At 40.8% G+C, this 20705-nt stretch overlaps 1 protein-coding gene across 1 annotated transcript in view; it reads right to left on the minus strand.

The window, feature by feature from the left end:
- Window positions 1-20502, minus strand: part of LOC124802814 (astakine-like) — a 123683-nt gene extending 103181 nt beyond the window's left edge. Inside the window, exon 1 of the mRNA XM_047263819.1 lies at window positions 20379-20502. The gene's annotated coding sequence lies outside the window, so the exon portion shown is untranslated. The remainder of the gene's footprint in view (window positions 1-20378) is intronic.
- Between the last annotated feature and the right edge of the window lie 203 nt (window positions 20503-20705).

Below are 20705 nucleotides of genomic sequence, written 5' to 3' on the forward strand. Positions count from 1 at the left end.
GTAATTTTTTCCGTTCACTGTTCTTACTCAAGCGAGGCTAGATAATCTGAAAGCGAAAAATTGTTTAGGTTTTACAATAACAGAACGGAGTTTAGGCACACAATGTGTATAAATAAGAAGATAAGTTAACGGATCAGTTTTGATAAAATAACGTTCTAAGTGGAAAGGTCAGCTTTAATGAAGGAGGGAGAATACAGTTGTTTACGGCGTTATTAGTTACGTAATTATAAAACATAGTGGTTAAGATAAACAGTCTGCTAATATTTTGGGATATTTAAGATGGCGCTGGCCCCGCACACACTGGTTCCAAAACAACGCACAGCTTTAAGTCTACACTGCCATCTCCCTTCTTTTTTCACCTTCATGCTTGTTACCAACAGTACTGCCTTTGACGCACGCGTGTTTACTGGACAGTGTAAGGTGCGTTAAAAATTTTGCAAGCAACTCACCTTGAAAATTGCTGAACAGTTGTCAGCCGAAGTATCGGCGCACGTGTTAATAATATCCCGAATGCACTACCGAAAAATGGTGGAATATTCGATCCGCAGGGGAAACTTCAAGAAACAAATCTATAAATGTAATCACGTATTCTTCCTGCTATACTGTAGACGCACAATAAGTAATTTTTAAAAAAAAAATTTCCTGGTGTTCTAATTTTCATGACCAAAAGTGTACTTTTTGAGTATCTAATACACAACAAACAATTTTAATCTTACATATGCGTTTCGAGAGTAAAGTCGTCATCTGGCTGTGTGTGTTTAAACCATTAAACGTACGCACCTGAACATTCAATCGGACGAAATGCCTTAGTCTTCGTTTAAAATCGCTAACTCGTATCCTTCTGTTCTGTCACATTACAATCACCAGAATGTCTTCACTTCATCAGTGCCTCCCATCGCGCACTCCCATTGTCAGACCCTTGATTTCTAGTTCGATTGGTCAACTGTTATTCCCCACGCCAAAGACAATAAGCTATGCTTATACTGAAGCATATATTGATATTAGCTATTAGACGTGTTTATGTTAATGTCATGAAGACACAAGTAGCCGTTGTGGAATCCATTCTATCCCCTTTTCGTCTATGAAGCTCGTTATCAAATCTACGGTGGTGAATTGTTTTTCGAGTCAAACGTTTTTCTATCTTCTTCTCTGTGCGCAATACCTCTAAATTCCCTTCAATTCCTTCTAGTGGATGCCTTTCTCATACACGTTCTTCAGGCGTAATGATATATTCCGTAAGTGCGTAGCCTACAAGGGTCTCTGTATTCTTTATATCTCGTCGAGAACGTTTTTCCCATCTGTCTGTTACATCTCGTGTCTCATTTAATTTCTGTGTAAGACTCTGTAAGTTTAATATGTTGCTTGTTGCTGTGTCTTTCTTAGCGTCAGACATTCAGCTGAACAAAAGCGTACGCGTACATTTACAAAAATTTAAAAATACCATACTTGATTGCACATTTAGTTAAACTAAAAATATTGCTTTAAATTTTTTGAACTTTCATCGTACTGTGTGATGAAATATCACTCAGAATCTGTCGTAGGTGGGTAAAAAGCCAATACAGGAACTTAACAGTATGGACTGAATCTTTACCTTTTGCGGGCGACACACTACCAACAGATCAACTCCTCATTCAGTTATTCCCTCTACCAGTACATGTCTCCTCTTTCTCCAAACTCTACATATCTCCTGCGTACCTTGGTGAAGTAGACTCATGGAAGTAAATAAATGTCGTAGAAACGCCTTATCACAGCAGAGAATTTCGTCGCCATACATTTCGCCGTACTTTCGATACGAGAAATACCCTTCTGGACGATTACGCCGATTCCCGTCGCTATTAGCAGCTCGGTCTCACAGCAAAAAAAAAAAAAAAAAAAATCATCATCATCATCACCATCATCATCATCATTTAAGACTGATTATGCCTTTCAGCGTTCAGTCTGGAGCATAGCCCCCCTCATACAGTTCCTCCATGATCCCCTATTCAGTGCTAACATTGGTGCCTCTTCTGATGTTAAACCTATTACTTCAAAATCATTCTTAACCGAATCCAGGTACCTTCTCCTCGGTCTGCCCTCTACTGCTGAATCCATGAGTCTCTTGGGTAACCTTGCTTCTCCCATGCGTGTAACATGACCCCACCATCTAAGCCTGTTCGCCCTGACTGCTACATCTATAGAGTTCATTCCCAGTTTTTCTTTGATTTCCTCATTGTGGACACCCTCCTGCCATTGTTCCCATCTACTAGTACCTGCAATCATCCTAGCTACTTTCATATCCGTAACCTCAACCTTGTTGATAAGGTAACCTGAATCCACCCAGCTTTCGCTCCCATACAACAAAGTTGGTCGAAAGATTGAACGGTGCACAGATAACTTAGTCTTGGTACTGACTTCCTTCTTGCAGAAGAGAGTAGATCGTAGCTGAGCGCTCACTGCATTAGCTTTGCTACACCTCGCTTCCAGTTCCTTCACTATGTTGCCATCCTGTGAGAATATGCATCCTAAGTACTTGAAACCGTCCATCTGTTCTAACTTTGTTCCTCCTATTTGGCACTCAATCCGTTTATATTTCTTTCCCACTGACATTACTTTCGTTTTGGAGATGCTAATCTTTGTACCATAGTCCTTACATTTCTGATCTAGCTCTGAAATATTACTTTGCAAACTTTCAATCGAATCTGCCATCACAACTAAGTCATCTGCATATGCAAGACTGCTTATTTTGTGTTCACATATCTTAATCTCACCCAGCCAGTCTATTGTTTTCAACATATGATCCATAAATAATATGAACAACAGTGGAGACAGGTTGCAGCCTTGTCTTACCCCTGAAACTACTCTGAACCATGAACTCAATTTACCGTCAACTCTAACTGCTGCCTGACTATCCATGTAAAGACCTTTAATTGCTTGCAAAAGTTGGTTCATGGTGTGGGTTCCTGTAGTCATGTCCTAGTTCATGAACCACGGGCAACGTATGAGTGGCCAAGTAAGTGGTCCCGACAGTCGGGATACCAGTTACTTTGGAATAAGGCTGGGCATCTCGGGCATATTCTGAGTCGTGGTCACCTTTGTGCACATACGGCAAAGACTACCAAATCCACCGGTTAGTCCCTCAGCCGTTAGGGGTAAAACCCAATGGGACTCGGGGCAAGTAAGGCTAGCAACCTGCTTCCCTGGTACTTTAAATATGATGCTGGCAACAATCAGAGCAAAAAAAAAAAAAAAAAAAAAAAAAAAAAAAAAAAAAAAAAAAAAAAAAAGGGGGGGGGCCAATATGTTGGCAGTGAAAGTTTGTAAGGAGTGTGTCAGAACTCTCCATTACATTGAAAAACAATATACCCAACTTAAAGCTATTCTTTGCGTTGTGTAAGCACTCTGATATCGATAGTAACAATGTGAGGGCGAAACATGGGAGCGACATTATATGCATTGTTGTGAGACGAGGTCTGTCTGCGAGAGTGGAAGTAGTATAGTGTCAGTCGAAGGTAGGAGACAGAAGACGTGTCACGCTGCCGTCACGTCGTTGATGGTATAGCTTACCGCACTCAAAGCGTGATTTTTTTTTTATATTGCCGGGAGAGATTTAGATGGCTTAACTACGCTTGAAGATGAATTCAAGGTAAAATTCGCAACCTTAGCGCAAAAGAAATTGCAGGGTTAGGCTCGTGATTGTTAGTCCGAGTTTGCGATAATCCCGTGTTTTGCTTGTCAGTTAAAGAAGCCTCCTTATCCTCCAAATAATAATAATTATTCTCCACATCTAATTAATAAATAATAATATTATCAAATGTTAGTGTAACTTTGAAATCGAAGTACTTTGTTAATCTAGCACACGGTCATTATTGATACTTACGTCATTGTTACTGTCATTGTCTGTTATTGGTTTCTGAAGACTTAATTTATGAAATCGCTTCTCACAAGTTATTTATTAGTTAACAGGACCTAAAAAAACTCCCTTTCGATAAATTAATTCTTAGTAACAACAAGCTTTAGCCGTTGCTGCTGCATGCTGCTGCGCATTGCTGTAAACCACATGGAAAAAGGCAGTCATCTAAAGAGGTGAGTGCAAAACTTAGGGCCAAAACAGAGACACTGACACCACAACATGTCATGTACTCCAATCCAGTAAATCCCGCTGCGCAAGCCAGATTCTGTATCACTTGCAAATTCTTATTAAAAAACGCAGTCATATACCTTATCCAAATGATAGTTTTAAGTTTTTCATGCAACGATCTGTTGAGGACTTAAAGGACAGTGAAACTGACACTCATACAACACGCATACAGTGTTACGCAGGTTAGATTCCGTTTACTGATAACTCAGGTTGCTTATCGAGTCCATTTTCACACATGAACATAGGCATATTTGTTGTGTATACGTTACAAGTATCATCCACCATACATAACTTGGCGGAGCATAGATGTAGACGTAGCCTAATCAGATGCTATTCTGTTCCTTGTTCTCCTACGGGTTTTCATACACTTTTTCCTTTTTTTTTTAATACTCACTTTCGTTCTCTATGTGTCCGTTTAATTTTAAACTATTTCCGACAGCTCTACACTTTCAGTGCTTCAAGTTTCGTCTCACCGTTTCCGATGGTTGACATTGAGTGCGAATCTTTAAGTCCGGCGACAAGAAATTACGACTGTGTCGGTAAGGGACTGTGCATGGTTAGGTAAATCCGTAAAAGACATTATAGCAAAAGATAGTCAAGAACACTACAGGAGCCCCTACACCAACCTAAGCAATATACTCAGAAGGAAACAGAGGACGAGACTGAATGACGATGGAAAAATACGGTTGCTGACTACAGCCATCACAAGAAAATACCTATTTAAGTACCTCAAGAAGAGGAATACTGAAACAAGACTGTGTAGAACAACTAGTTGGCTGAAGTTAAACCACGGCCGTTTTGGGAAAAACCTATGCAAAACTTGCGGAAAAGACACTCCCAATTCTGACCACATGAACATGGAGAACATTACTCATTTCATTTCTGGGTGCCCACTGAAGGAAACGGGTTCTCCTTGAAGCAGCCATACTGTTTGGATGCGAAGAGCCTCTGAAAGATCGCCACTCTTTTAGTGAGTAAAATTTCAGAATATTCAAAGTAAGTGAACAGTTTCTCAGCGATATTGCTGTATAACACCAGACAGATTAGATTCATGAGACCATCTGTGGAGTACAGTTTTACAGAAGAACCCAGCAGCGAAAAACACGCCTATGACAAAACATTCAATGCATGCAATAGTGACAAGTGAATTCCTGCAGATGACTTAAGACTCTTTAGTATGGAACGGGCAGAACAAGCTACTTGTCATATTGAAACGTTTCTGTCGATCGCCCTCCAAGATGAAGTCTCACGCACTTCTGTGACAGGAGTTATGCTCACTGCATTGTGCCGCGGGCGAGAAAAATTATGCGACGTATTTCACCACTGGTTATCAAGGAAACTTTTATCAGCTGAACCCGAATATATTCTTGGCACCGCTACACTTCTAAAACTGTCTTAATAATGGTCACTGGCCTCGTTTTGAGACGAACTAGTGAGTGATGCCGACAGTGGATTTCAAGTTGATTCCATATTTGTAGATTTTCAGAACGCTTTTGATGCTCGCAACTTTCAATCAAATTGCGTACCAATAGAGTATCGTCTCAGTTGTGCGTCTGGATTCATGATTTCCTATAAGAAAGGTAGCAGTTCGTAGTAACTGACGGGAAGTCACCGAGTGAAATAGAAATGATATCTGGCGTTACCCAGGGAAGAAACTCTGCTGTTCCTGATCTGTATAAACGATTTAGAAACACTCTACGAGCCCCTCTTACATTCTCTGCAGATGATGCCGTCGTTTACCGTCTAGTAAAGTCATCAGTAGACCAAAACGAAATACTAAATGGTTTACACAGGACATCTGCATGGTGCGAAAAGAAGAAACTGGCCCTGGACAATGAAAGTGTGAGGTCCTCCACACGAGTGGTAAAAATATTCCCGTAAATTTCGATTACGCGATAAATAACATGAATTTAAGGGAGTAACATAAATTTAAAGGGTTAACATAAATTTAAAGGTTGTTGATTAAACTAAATACATAGGCATTGCAATTACGAACAACTTAAACTGGAATGTTCACATACAAAGTGTTATCGGGAAGATGAATCAAAGACTACGTTTTATTGGAAGAAACCTTAGCAGATGTAAAAATTCTGTTACACTAACAGCGCTTGGCCGTACTCTTCAGGTGTATTGCTGCGCCACATGGGATCCTTATAAGATAGTGTTGATGGAGAACATCCACACTGTTCAGACAAGGGCAGCTCGTTTTCTGTTATCACAAAATAGGGGAGAGAGTGTTGCAGATACGCTGAGAGAGTTATGGGTGACAATAATTAAAACAAGGCGTTTCTCCTTGTGACGAAATCTTATCACGAAATTTCAACCACCAGCTTTTTCTTTCGGATACCACAACATTTTGTTGATCCAACCTGCACAGGGAAGAATGAGCATTGTAATAAAATGAGAGAAATCAGAAATTTCTCGGCAAAATATAAATATCCATTTTTGCCAATTGCTATTCGAGAGGCGAACGGTGGTGAAATAATCTGAAAGTGGTTTCATCAGCCCTCTCCCAAACACGTAAATGTGAACTGCAGTGGGGTCATCAGTCTGCTGATTGATTTTAATGGGGCCCCCACAAATTTCTTGTGCCAACCTCTTCATCTCGGAGTAGCACTCGCATCAGCGTCCTCAATTACTCGTTGGATGTATTCCAATCTCTGTCTTCCCTACAGTTTGTACTCTATACAGCTCCCTAAGTACCATGAACTTTACGCCCCCTGTGTGTTGACACATATTGTATCCTTTCCCTCTTCTTGTCAATGATTTTCACATGTTACTGTCCTTCCACATGTTCTTCTCCTTTTGCAGAGAACATCCACATTTCGTGTGTTATCAGTCCATATAATTTTAACATGCTTGTATTGCAACACATCTCAAATATTTTGATTGATTTCTTTTCAGTTTTTCACGTAATACATTAGCGAAATGATACGTGATTCACATCATAGAATGCTGTGAACTAAACGCACATTCTCAGAATTTTTTCCATAACTTAAGGACGATATTTCATACAAATAGACTTCTTTGCCCGGAAATTTCTTCGTTACTGTGGTAGTCTGCTTTTTCTGCCCTTCTTGCTGCGTCCGTCATGTTTATTTCGCTTCCAAGATAACAGAATTCCTTTACTTCGTCTACTTCATAGCTCCCAATTTTGATGTTGAGTTTGTCACTAATCTCATCTCTCCTGTTCCTCGACACACATGTCTTCCTTCGGTTTACTCTCAATCCTTAGGTTATGCTTATTCGACTGCTCACTCCATTCAACAGGTCGTGCTTTTCTTCCTCAAATTCATTGAGCATAGCGATGTCATTAGTGAATCTTATCATTGATATCCTCTTCCACTATCCCAGTTTTAAATCTTTTACTTCAGTCATTATATCTTCGATGTACAGATTTCACCGTAGGCACGAAAGACTACATACCGTCTAATACCCTTTCTATCCCAAGCTTTTTGTTCTTGGTCTTGAAGTCTTATCTTTTCTCTGTTCTTGTACATATTGTATATTAGCCATTTTTTCCGAAACTTACATCTATTTTCCTTCGAATTTCGAACATCGTAGACTAGTTTGCTCATTCCAGGTTGACAAATCCTATGAACGCTCACATGATTTTTCTTAACTCTTGCTTCCTGCGTCAAGCGCAACATCAGAACAGCCACTCTGGTTCCTTTACCATTCCTAAAGCAAACTAATCGTCATTTAACAGATCATCAATTTTCTTTTCCATTCTTCTGTGTATTATTCTTGTGTGTAATTTGAGTGCATGAGATGTTAAGCTGATTGTACAATAGTTCTTGCATTTACTTGGTCTTGGTATCTTCGGGTGGTGTTAGTGATATTCTTCGGAAAATCTGATGGTAAGTATCATAAATTCTACCAGCCAGTCTTTGGACTCCCACGTCGTTCAACGATTTTTGAAATTACGAAGGAATGTTAGCTATCCCTTCTGCTTTATCTGATAACATTTCTTCCAAAACTCTGTTAAACTGACTCCAATATTGGATCCCCTTTATCTTCTATATCGACTCCTATTTCTTCTTCTATCACGTCATCAAACAGTTAATTCTGCATGTAGAGGATTCCAATATACTCTTTCCATCCACCCGCTCTCTCCTTTGCATGTAACAGTGGAGTTGCGTTTGCATTCTTAACGTTGACGCTTTTTCTTTTAATTTCATCAAAGTTTGTGTTGACTTTTCTACATCTGAATCATTCCTTCCGACGATCATTTCTTTTTCGATGTCTTCGCCTTTTTCCCGCAGCCATTCCGCCTCGGTTTTCCTGCACTTCTTATTTATTTGCGATGTTGCAGCACCTGAATTGTTAAGATCTATATAAAACACATCATATTTACGCCAGTGACTGTAACATTTTCTTTATTTCACGATTGCAATTTCGGCCTTAGGCGATTAACTACATCTACATCTACATCTACATACATACTCCACAATCCACCATACGGTGCGTGGCGGAATGTACCTCGTACCACAACTAGCATCTTCTCTCCCTGTTCCACTCCCCAACAGAACGAGGGAAAAATGACTGCCTATATGCCTCTGTACGAGCCCTAATCTCTCTTATCTTATCTTTGTGGACTTTTCGCGAAATGTAAGTTGGCGGCAGTAAAATTGTACTGCAGTCAGCCTCAAATGCTGGTTCTCTAAATTTCCTCAGTAGCAATTCACGAAAAGAACGCCTCCTTTCCTCCATAGACTCCCACCCGAGTTCCTGAAGCATTTCCGTAACACTCGCGTGATGATCAAATCTACCAGTAACAAATCTAGCAGCCCGCCTGTGAATTGCTTCTATGTCCTCCTTCAATCCGACCTGATAGGGATCCCAAACGCTCGAGCGGTACTCAAGAATAGGTCGTATTAGTGTTTTATTAGCGGTCTCCTTTACAGATAAACCACATCTTCCCAAAATTCTACCAATGAACCGAATACGTTTATCCGCCTTCCCCACAACTGCCATTACATGCTTGTCCCACTTCATATCGCTCTGCAATGTTACGCCCAAATATTTAATCGACGTGACTGTGTCAAGCGTTACACTACTAATGGAGTATTCAAACATTACGGGATTCTCTTTCCTATTCTTCTGCATTAATTTACATTTATCTATATTTAGAGTTAGCTGCCATTCTTTACACCAATCACAAATCCTGTCCAAGTCATCGGTTCTAGGCGCTTCAGTCCGGAACAGCGCGACTGCTACGGTCGCAGGGTCGAATCCTGCCTCGGACATGGATGTGTGTGATGTCCTTAGGTTAATTAGGTTTAAGTATTCTACGTTCTAGGGGACTAATGACCTCAGATGTTAAGTCCCATAGTGCTCAGAGCCATTTGAACCATTTGAATCCAAGTCATCTTGTATCCTCCTACAGTCACTCAAGTGAAGGTGTTTGGCTATTAGGCCATGTCAACCTACAATGAGCTGACACATTTATATTTCGTTGTCATTACTAGTAACAGTCATTACTATTAATTGTAGTGACGACGAGATATAAATGTGACAGCTCATTGTAGGTTGACATGGCCTAATAGCCATAACATCTTCATTGATAATGGCCTAAGGTTGAAATTGCAATCGTGAAATAAAGAAAATGTTACAGTCACTGGCGTAAATATGATGTCTTTTATAAAGTTCTACATGACTGTGGATCCCAGGTATAAAAAGTCAGGGAAGAAGTATGATGTTAAGTTCCTTCGGACGTGTATGCGAGTATTGCGGCGACTACAGCCGTCACGAAATACGTGAAATGTATTCGAAGTTGCAAACACGGGCAATCAGCAGCTCTGTAATGGAATGAAACCAAGGAAAATTTGTGTCCGACCGGAACTCGAATCTGGATTTCCCGATTTACGCGGGCGGTCGAATTACTCGCTTTGGCTATCCGTGCACGACACCGATGGCCAAACACAAACTTCCACATGTAGCCGTTCATGCCTCACAACCTGCACTCGTACACTCACTTTAATCCCCGTACAGCGGCGGCGGGGGTGGGAGTAGAGGGTGGGGGGGGGGATTCGACGGAAAAATACGATATTGCAGAGCCTGCGCCATTAAGAAGTACCATACAACTTTCCTTCGGGCATATCAGACATCGGCTTTCAATTAAAATGTCGCGTCCTGTACAGTAAGTGTACGACTGCAGATTGTCACGCAGGAAAGACGAGATATGGAAGTTTTGTGTCCAGCCGTGGGTCGGGCACTGATAGCCAAAGCAATTAAGGCGAATAATTTTCACGTATCTTATTTATTGAATTTCTAAGTAACGTACAGTGCTCCATTCCTATCTTTTCATCAACATTTCAACATTTTTGTACTTCCTTCTTCCTCGATAAACTGAAGTATTTCTTCTATTGCGTAAAATTCTTTCGTAGTTACTTTCCTTGGACCTGCATTTGTCCACCCCTGTGACTACCATTTCTTTACATAAATCCGTTCCTCCGGAATTTTATTGCCTATTGCATTCATCATTGCAGTTTCCACAACTTTGTAAACTTGAAACTCATTCAGACACTTCTCAGTATTTTAGTATCCTACTTCTTTCCAGTGTGATTCTTCCGAAAGATTCTTTTAATCTTCAGTTTACTCTCCTTCATTACTATAATTGTCATATATGTGTTCCTGGACACACCTCACAACCCAGACAACCAGTATCTGGTTTCGGTGTCTGTGATGCACCACAATATAATCCATTTGGAATTTTCTCATACTCTAGGGCTTTACCAAGAATACCTCCTCTTTTGATTTTGGAGAAGTATATTCGTTATTACTACCTGAAATTTATTGCAGAACTCAGTCTTTCTCGTCTCTCACGTTCAGTGCTAAACCGATATCTCGGACTCAGTTTCAGTTTGCATATCAAACGTCTTGCGGGCACTACGAAAATTTTATTTCCTTTATGTCAAGTAATTAATGACCGCATTTAAAAATTTTAAATTAAGACGTATAATCTTATGCTAAAAGTTTAACACAATAAGAGAAGTATTACAGTCAGTAGCTGTGTGTTTGTCTTGAAGAAGCTTAATTGAAGAAGCGTAACTTGCGGTGACTTTATTCATCCGGTATTTGGGAATGAGAGCACTTAGCACCTTCCAGCAGACTATACACATAATCTGAATCCTATATTACACTTTTTCTCGCTGGCTCTTGAACAAAATGATGAAAGGGAAGAAGTTTATCGCCTACTACATGCTCGATGTTCATGCATTCAGACTTCAGCATCAAGCAAGACGTTTTAATTTATTACTTCTTTACTACTGGCTCTATTGGTAACACAGTTTGCAGACAGCATCCACATGTACCGCAGAATTTACCTGCAAAATTATGCCGTTGTACGACACATAGTTGAGGAAATATGACGTCATAAACATTTAGATGCGTCAAAAGCTAAATAGTGCTAAAATTCGAACGCATATTACCTAGACCATATTCATCCAGTGTTTCATAATGAGAGCACTTGGCGACTTCCAACAAACTTTAATCATAATTTCAAACATTTCCTAAACTTTTTCTTGCTAACATGCTTATAGTTAAATATTTAGCATATTAACTCATTTGCAAAGTAATCAGACGTTTGAAGCTCTTTTGCAGATGGGAGTTCGATGGTTCAAAGAATCGTGAGTTTACTAGTTCCCACTACCAAGCCCATATTGTCCCGTGAGTTCTCTATTCCTTCACCTACTACTGCTTTGCAATCATTATTAGATTTTCAACTCCAGCAATATATTGAATTTCACTCTCAATATCGTCACATACATTTTCTGCCTTTACAACTTCTGCTTGTGACATTGGCAGGTGTAACTGAAATGTTGTTTGCTGTCGGTTCCGTTGAGAATCACCGAGCGGTCTGAGGCGCTGCAGTCATGGACTGTGAGGCTGGTCCCGACAGAGGTTCGAGTCCTCCCTCGGGCATCGGTGTGTGTGTGTGTGTTTGTCCTTAGGATAATGTAGGTTAAGTAGTGTGTAAGTTTAGGGACTGATAACCTTAGCAGTTAAGTCCTATAAGATTTCACACATTATTTTCCGTTGAGAATCATCCTCTCACTGAATTGCTCACAGCAACCTCCCTGCCTTCCTAGTGACGAATCCTGCTCCCGTTACACCATTATCTTGTGCTGTTTACGACCCTATATTCACGTCTTTTTTCAGTTTCACTTCACTGCCACCCCCTCCCCCCCCCACCCCCCCCACCATCTAGACCGAGACTCTGCAGTTTCCTTTTCAGATTTTCTAGCTTCCCTACCGCATTCAGACTTCTGATGTTCTACAGTCTGACTTGTAGATTCTTACTCTTACGTTGGTTATTCGTTATTATTCTTATGGTCACCTCCCGCTTCACTGTCTCCTCCAGGAGATCCGAAAAAGTGTGCCCGTAAACCAAACCCTTTTCGGCTCATATGGCTAGAAACCCTCTTTGAGAACGCCGTTGGGAGAACAAGGGTGACTCCTATCGACCGAAGTCTTCGACCGCCATTGTTGATGATTTGTATTCTCTGTTACTCGCATGTACAACATTATTTTTGCCTAAGTACTCCAGTAAGATGTCAGAAGATAAAAACCTATGAGTGGACAGCAGAGCAACAAGATGATTACAAATTTATCCGAAACAAAGAACAGCAGGAAGGTAATATAAATTACCGTTTACTTGATGCGAATGCTGGTATTCCTTACAATTAGAGGACAGATTTCTTCTTATGTGCCTAAGTGTCATACATCAAAAAGAAAGTAGCTACAACGTATGTTTGACGTGAAAAGATATTTACATTTTGAAACACAGAAGTCTAGCACTTTCATAGCACCTTGTGGTTTCTTTTTTCTTTTTTTTTTTTTAGCTATCCCACTTTTCTGTTGAACCCAGCAATGAGATTGGCTTATGACAGCACACTATAGCCTGTGTTGAATACGAAATTATCACCTTTCTGATTATATGGTATTTATATGGTATTTATTCACTACAAGAATCACGACTGCAGTGCAGTGGGGTGGAAACAGGTACAATCTGTAATTCTCTGTATTACACTTCTACTTTCTGGTTGCGAGATCACGCATATGGAAAAGGCAATCAAAAGAAATTTACTGCGACACCGGCCGCTGTGGCCGAGCGGTTCTAGGAGCTTCAGTCCGGAACCGCGCGACTGCTACGGTCGCAGGTTCGAATCCTGCCTCGGGCATGGATGTGTGTGATGTCCTTAGGTTAGTTAGGTTTAAGTAGTTTTAAGTTCTAGGGGACTGATTACCTCAGATGTTTAGTACCATAGTGCTCAGAGCCATTTGAACCGATTTTTTACTGCGACAGTAGTTTAAAGCTCGTACGGCTTCAACGGGAAGTAATTTTTGTGTTTGCTAGTAAAATACACACAATTCCGAAATTACATTAATAAACGTTCCGGTGTAAACTGCAGAAAGCTTGTAAATATTGTTTCGAGATTAAGCATCACAATCAGATTTCGTTCCATGTTAAAAAAAGAAGTGAAATAAAATTCGTGTGACCATGCAAACGTTATGAAATTGGCTGGTACTGAAAGTACTGCAAACAACAGTGTACCTTGCATGAGTCAGTGCAGAGCTCTTGTGTCGGCAAACGTAGTGTCGGATGACCTGAACAATTCTGTGCTTACATTTATTAAAAAATATGCTGGCATGAAAATTCCTGTCGACTCGATATGAAGAAAGAACTGATTTGGTTCACTTTATTCAGAGCTGAGTGCACAAATAAAATGTATAGAATATCCGGTATACATCCGTTAGCAAATAAATAAATAAATAAAATATAATAAAGTAAAAAATAAGAACAAAAAACTGAATTATACCTTGAGCTGCGTTTAAATAAATTTGCAGCCTCCCATCTAAAATCACATGAAGTACAAACAAACTTTTCGCACTTGAAATTTATCTATTTCCTCAAAAACCAATGAATTTATTACAAAAAATCTGAAATTTTTTTTCTTGATACAGAGAATCGCACGAGGAAAGATTAGTATTCAGGGAAATGGTAGGAATGAGCATTCGATGCAAAAAAACACGGGGTAAACATGGGCTCTAAAATGCACACCTTAAGTGCTAAGAGCACTTGTTTATCTTCGCTACTGTGAAACACGTCTGTTTTACTGAACAAGTGATCACAGCTGTTAAGGCATGCATTTTAGAGCCGTGGTTTACTTGATAAAGTTTTCTTGTTTTGGTCCATACTACTATCTCCCAAAATACAGAGAGTAAGGAACATGGGATGGAAGAGATTTACTTCACAGTATCGAAGATGATGAAGTGCTCATGGCTCTTGAAGTATGCATTTTAGCATTCATGTTCACTATCATTTTTGCTACGAATTGTCGTTCCTGTCATAGCCCTGAATATTTCCCATTCTTCCTGAGACACTCCGTACCTCATAACAGATACGCTAGTAGTAAGATGAAATGTGCTTGCGACTCTGTAAGGAATTCCCATTTTATACTCGTTCGTTACTTTCAGTTGTCTAGCTGTTAAATTTTTTGTGCTTATATTTTCCAAATCTATATATATTATAAATTAAAGCTTCCTCCCCCCCCCCTCATTCCCCCCTCCCCCCCTCCTCCGCGTTTTTCTGTCTGTATGTGAAGGCTAATCTCAGTAAGTCTGAAGAGATTTCGATAAGGTTTACCGAGCGAGGTGGCGCAGTGGTTAGTACACTGGACTCGCATTCGGGAGGACGACGGTTCAATCCCGTCTCCGGCCATCCTGATTTAGGATTTCCGTGATTTCCCTAAATCGTTTCAGGCAAATGCCGGGATGGTTCCTTTGAAAGCGCACGGCCGATTTCCTTCCCAATCCTTCCCTAACCCGAGCTTGCGCTTCGTCTCTAATGACCTCGTTGTCGACGGGACGTTAAACACTAACCACCACCACCACCACCGATAAGGTTTCCACTAATTGATAGACTGATTCAAATGGAAGATTTGCTTATGTATAATTTATATCGTAACCGCTACGGCAGACAAGTTGTCCGGCTGTTAGTTATTTAATAATACGCTGCGAGTCCGCTGCTCGTGGTCTCGCGGTAGCGTTCTCGCATCCCGAGCACAGGGTCCCGGGTTCGCTTCCCGGCGGGGTCGGGGATTTTTCCTGCCTCGAGATGACTGGGTGTTGTTGTGTCGTCTTCATCATCATCATTCATCCCCATCACGGTCGGAGGAAGGCAATGGCAAACCACCTCCACTAGGACCTTGCCTAGTAAAGCGGTGCGGGTCTCCCGCATCGTCCCCCTACGCTCTGTAAAGAAGCATGGGACTGCATTTCCATTTCAATTCCCTGCGAAGCTGGGGCAGGCCTCCAATTGTATTATTGTATATTTATGGAATTTTAGTGTTTATTTTTGCGCATAAATGCAAGCATATTTCACTGGTGTGTAAAACATAAGGAGAAAAGTAACCTTCGCATGATGTGGCACTGAAAAGTAACGTAACTCTATGAAACTGGTACCATACATGGAAATGACTGCTATAGTACAGTGCAGTGCAGTACAGTACAATGCAGAAGGTAACTGAAAGAAACACGCAATGAGACGAACAGAAACGACATTTTTATTCAGATAAAATAATTGCGCTGGAGTCGTCGCGTTTCAGTATGGTCTCTGGGGCATTACAAAACAATTTTCAGGTCACACGAATCTATTAGCTGTTAAATACGCCATACTGTCTGTTAATGGTTTCTCATTGTGCACAATGTCAGCCATATCATGTATATTCGATATGTACCCGTATCCTTTCATACGACAAGTGGTCCGTAAGACCAGAAATATGTTCTTTCGACCATGACATGTCACAGAAAGGTCAGACGTATTTTAACATTTCAACATGCACTTGATAATGGCCCCAAAGCCGAAATCATGATTGTGCAAAATAAGTGAACAATTAACAGTCAAATGGAGGAAATTTCTTTCAATCAATTGCATATGACTGAGGTCCCCCATGGAGGAAAGATTATTATGCGAAAGTTACTTTCGTCCTTAAGTTTTGCACTCCAGCATATATCTTTTTCTTCCAGTATATGTCAATCCGCCATCTAGTTATAACATAGTTAGGCTCTCAATCAGAGCACTTGTAGCATTTCCTATAGCTCTTACATATTCAAATAAAGCAATGACTGTTTTGTAGAGTTAGTTAACATTGTCAGTTAGCGTCGCAGGATATTAATTCGATGTTATCGAATGCAAAAGATGAAAAAAATGCAATTATACTTGCAATGCTACAGCGAATTGTTCGCGAAGGAAGGGTGGAAGGAAGCAAAATTAGTTTAATAACATCAATTATTTCCAAGCTGTTATTCAAATTAAATATGTTTATGGGCGGTGTGCCACTTTACCGACCCCAGTATTATTACGTTACGGTAGCAGCCTTATGCGCCCCGTGCACCGTTTATGCTTTGCTACATCCTATTGTTACAATCTGGATGAAGGAGCAGTATGTATTATCTTGGCTTTTTATTTATGTGAAGCCATCGAGAATGGATGTATAGTTGAGCATAGGGAGCTATTTTAGTTTCACGTACAGTCGACGACGAGTCATTGGAGATGAAGGGTAAGCTCTGATTGTGAAAGGAAATCGTCCTCGTTGTTTATCAAATGGACTATAGCGGCAATCGCCTTAAGTCATTTAGGGAAGGCACGAGGAGACTGAATCTGGAATGGTGCGACGGGGATTTGAAGCGCTATTCTCCTGAAAGCGAGCGCAGTGTCTCACCAATGTGCCGCCTCGCTCAGTTTAACAGATCGCCACAGCATTTACGGAGATTTTGCAACCTTAATCATTGAGGCGAGTTTTTAGACGAAACAAGAAAATTTCATAGTAGGTTCAGTTTTCTGACTACAGTCGTGTAAAGTGCTCTAAGACGAGACGAGTCGAATGTTTCGGTTCGCGATGTTCTGTTTCTTTGTACAGCACTGTACGACGTCACAAACACAAAAATAAGGAGTCAGTAACTATTTACATCATTTCAGCGGCGGAGATCGATTTGAAAATGGTTCAAATGGCTCTCAGCACTAATGGGACTTAACATCTAAGGTCATCAGTCCCCTAGAACTTAGAACTACTTGAACCTAACTAACCTAAGGACATCATACACATCCATGCGCGAGGCAGGATTCGGACCTGCGACCGTAGCAGTCGCGTGGTTCCGGACTGAAGCGCCTTGAACCGCTCTGCCGCAACGGCCGGCGATCGATTTGAAACTCCCCGAAGTCAGTCTCGCATTGTCGATGGGTACTGTGCCTTTGGTCCACGTGTAGAGTGTCTCAAGTAGTGTACAATATTTTTAGAGACTTCGGAATCGCAGCCTTCAAACACTAAGCATTCTTCATTGACATAACTTTCACACGTATTCACGTGATTTCTTGTTTGTCCGTGGTTCCATGTAATGAAAGGTAAGCAGTATGTTAATGACGGAAAATAAATACGCGACAGAAGGCGACATGTGTGTTTATTACACGGAGAAGTGATGCGGATATGTCACAAGATGTCCACTTCTGATTTATTTGGAGGAAACAGTCGAAGAGGAAAACTGAAATGTATGTTAAAGAGTGCTAAGGTCGTTGATTGCAGCATGCATGTGAACATGAAAACATTGGCTTAGGGTAGATTATGTGGGACAAAAGCTTCGGAGGGGTCGGAAGATTTACGGTACGAGAAGAAGGTGGTATGTATATATTAATTTTATCTTTCCATAAAATGCTTCTTACCTTGCCGTGTCTCTCGACGTTCTTCAGTCATGATAAGGTGCCTTCCGTATGAGACACTTTGATAGCTGTATTGGTTTTCGTTCCGTTTTTCTCACACGGAATTTTTTGGTATAGGCCATCTTCCAACGACAGATATTGAAATAAAACACCGACAAATGTTGTTATGAACAGAGATTATGGAAAACAAGGTCCAACCTAGGAGAAGAGATAGCCGTTGCTTAGCACGTAACAAATGGTTCAAATGGCCCTGAGCACTATGCGACTTAAGTTCTGAGGTCATCAGTCGCCTAGAATTTAGAACTAATTAAACCTAACTAACCTAGGGACATCACACATGTTCATGCCCGAGGCTGGATTAGAACCTGCGACCGTAGCGGTCACTCGGTTCCAGACTGTAGCGCCTAGAACCGCATGGCCACTCCGGCCTGCTAGCAGCAACCATTTTTATTCCTGAAGATAGCCTGAATAGAATTTCCCACTTTTGTTGTGTGTCCTTATGTCGAAATATTCCACCTGCCAAATCTGACTTCTTTTCATCAGTTCTTTGACTGGTACGATGCTGCCCCCCATTTCTTCTATTGTTGTGCTAAACTTTTGCTCTATATTTCTACTTCACTCAAAATTCTCCGTATTCTCAAATAGATATTCTAATCTTTGTCTGCTTCAACATTTTGCGTCTACTGTTTGTTCTGGCAGCAGGTTAAATATTCCTAAATACCAGGAATTTTGCTAATGGTTTTCCATAGAATTTTTTCTGTGCCACAATTTTAGTGTTAGGTCACATAAAGCACAAACACAGACCTAGATTATTTTTGTTATCATTTACATTCTCACATATACAAAAAGACTGCACTTCTCGTTTAAGAGCTTCACGCTCGGCTTTTTTTTATGTATCCTTCTACAGTTTCTCCATTGTAATCTCACCGAGCGAGGTGGCGCTGTGTTTAGCAGGCTGGACTCGTATTCGGGGGCACGGGGATTCAAATCCCTGTCTAGCAATACAAATTTAGGTTTCCGGTGATTTTCTAAAATCGGGTATGTCGATAACCGGGATGGTTCCATGGAAGAACAAGGCCGACATCCTTTCCCACGTTCGTGATCCGTCTCAGTTTGTCTCGTCTGCGACGGGACTTCAGATCCTAATCTCCCTTTCTTTTGCCTTAGTGATGAGTGATTGTTAATGTTTGTTTATTGTTCAAGGAATATCTCCATTTCGAAGAAATGCTGAATGCAGGAGGATGAATTTCGTTCCTTATTACATAACGAAATCGATTTCTTATTAATTACATGTGTTATGAAATACGCATATTGCACATACACAATAAGTATAATATTAATTGACCTAAAATTCCTGGTATTTGTAAGTTAGCGTACGAGGATTCGTATCTAATCTCAAGCTGCAGCTGTAATAAGGTGTTTTGTTTGCCAAGAGAGGTGCTAAGTGAATACATAGAACTGAAGTCACAGCAGTCTGCAGTTCTAATTTGACGTTCTGTTGCATTACTACCAACGCTCGCCAATTGCATGTCACAAATACACCTGTTCAAAAATGGTTCAGATGGCTCCGAGCACTATGGGACTTAACATCTGAGGTCATCAGTCCCCTAGAACTTAGAACTACTTAAACCTAACTAACCTAAGGACATCACACACACCCAAACCCGAGGCAGGATTCGAACCTGCGACCGTAGCTGTCGCGCGGTTCCAGACTGAAGCGCCTAGAACCGCTCGGCCACAAAATACACCTGTCGATGACGATTTGTTCTGTGTAGCATTAAATCGAATTTACTGCTATACCTTACACCACAGTACTGAAGACACTGCCTCTATATGTTTTTTTTTCATTTTTCCAATTTATTTGCTAATACAAAATTTGTATATGTTATCCTCAAATCACTTCGTAGGAGCACTACTATTGTTATATTATCAATTGTCATGTGTGCGTGTTCCTTCACTCAGGTACTATTTGAAATGTAGAAATTTAAATAAACCTTTTTTCCTGTTTTCTTTTTCTTCCGGTGATATGAAATACCTGTATGTAGCAAATAACGCGGGACGCTGTAATCCACAGTATATAAACTAGAGAGCATTGTCATCGTGTGACGAAAGGATAACTAACTGAAAGAACAATTAAATTCTCTCATCGGAGATATTGACATATCGTGTTATTTTATTCTGTCATTGAAAAAAAAAAAACACAAGAACGTTTCATCCATACAGTGATCATCTATAGGCAATAACTATTGCACATGCCACATAGTGACACCAGTACACAGTAACAGTAGAACAAGTATTGTGTTCGCCTGATGTCACTGAACGTGGGGAGTGCATTTTATGTGTTTGAAACGCATAAGTGGAATGGTGACTGTATGTTATAGTATCGGACTAAGATTACAACCTTTCTAGGCGTGTCATCCAAGAGATGAATAACGAGGTGAAATTATTGATACCTTAATAGGCGAATGAACGATGAGAAGTACCTAGCTTTGCGCCCCTTATACACAGAAGCGAGCAGGCGGCAGTGTGCGGTCTGTTTACCTGGTTTGGTGCAGAGTGAGAGAGAGATTCGCCTCAGGACCCCGCCTGCGCCTGCCCAGGACACGCCTGCCGGACTGTGGCCGCTCTTAAGCCTCGCCATGCGACACGCTCTAGTTCCAGCCCCAGTCGCAGATGGCTCTGAGGTCACCGGCCATTCGTCACCAGTGACCCGTGACCTGCCCATTTCTGAACGTCGCTCCCGTTGCCCCTCGGCGCTCGGTGACAAATGGATAAGGTTTCGCCATCCTCTATCGATTACTCAGCGTCATGCTCCTAAAAACCAGACTATTTTTCACGAAAATACTAAGCACAGCCATAATTTGAGCA

Source organism: Schistocerca piceifrons, chromosome 6, assembly GCF_021461385.2.
Source record: "Schistocerca piceifrons isolate TAMUIC-IGC-003096 chromosome 6, iqSchPice1.1, whole genome shotgun sequence".
NCBI lineage: Eukaryota > Metazoa > Arthropoda > Insecta > Orthoptera > Acrididae > Schistocerca > Schistocerca piceifrons.